Source organism: Aplysia californica, unplaced genomic scaffold (genome assembly GCF_000002075.1).
Source record: "Aplysia californica isolate F4 #8 unplaced genomic scaffold, AplCal3.0 scaffold02327, whole genome shotgun sequence".
Lineage (NCBI taxonomy): Eukaryota > Metazoa > Mollusca > Gastropoda > Aplysiida > Aplysiidae > Aplysia > Aplysia californica.
This window is the reverse complement of record NW_004799597.1, coordinates 7,857-9,294: the sequence shown is the minus strand read 5'-3', so window position 1 is coordinate 9,294 and position 1,438 is coordinate 7,857.

Genomic DNA, 1,438 nt, shown 5'->3' with positions numbered 1-1,438 from the left:
TATATATGTATATTATTTCTACTTGTATGCATATGCAGACACGTTCGTATACGAGTATAAAACCATGTATGTATGTATGTATGTATGTATGTATGTATGTACGTACGTACGTACGTACGTACGTACGTACGTACGTATGTATGTATGTATGTATGTATGTATGTATGTATGTATGTATGTATGTATGTATGTATGTATGTATGTATGTATGTATGTATGTATGTATGTATGTATGTATGTATGTATGTATGTATGTATGTATGTATGCGTATTACCATGTTATTTCTGCTGTTGTTACGGCTGTACTAGGTCTCCCTCACTTATCCCCCCCCTCCATAAACCCGACCCTCCCGCCACTCTCTCTCTCTCTCTCTTTCTCTCCCTCCCTCTCTCTCTCTCTCTCTCTCTCTCTCACACACACACACACACACACACACACACACACACACACACACACACACACACCCTTCTTCTGTCTCCTCCTTTTGCCTCCAACTGGGATGCCTCTATACATTTCCTCTTTCGTCACACGTTCACACAATTAACTTCCTGTCAGCCTCTCGTAGAGATACAATTGATATCCTTGATGACTAGCATCAATTTCTTTACAATTAGCCTCTTGGCCTTTCACCCACTTAATCACTTCCGTCTAGCCTGTAACCATATGTAACCCTAAGACCCCCTTTGTTATGCCCATTTCCCTGCTAATATACAGCGCTCGTTTAGTTTTTCTCTCAGTTGCTCCTGAGGAAGCCCACAGGGCGAAACGTTGAGCTATTAAACAAATTTAAACATTTTATATTGTTATTTTATTTTTGTCTAAAATTAAAACAAGACTCTCCCTCCCACCCTGCTTACCAAAAAATGATGATGATGATGATGATGATGATGATGATGATGATGATGATGATGATGATGATGATGATGGTATTTATCACGTGTGTCCCAGAAAGAATATCCTTTTATTATCAAAATGACCTGCTGCAAATTCATGAAATGTAAATGTTTTGGCTTTAAAAAGAATCAATTCAATGTGTGGTTTCATGATGTTTTCAAAACGTGTAGGGTATCTAATTTTTAAAATCTAGGGGCAGAAACTCCAACTGTCGTCCTTCCCCAGTATGACCTAGCAAATTTTATAAAGTAGTAGATCTAGTGGAAATTCCTTCCCCAATTTCAAAATGAACAGTTTCAGATTCGAATCATGGTCTTCCATATTCAAAAATATAACATCTAACCGGATGATGCACTCAATAAATAGGTAGAAGAATAAACAGATAATAAAAATTGGAAACAAATAAAATAACAACTATAATATAATAAGAAACCACCCACTGTCTCAAGATCACAATCGAAGAAATCGCCTGAAAACTCAGAAATGAACGCAAGTGTCTATGATGAATAAAACACAGAATAGCAAGACTTCTACACACGCTGA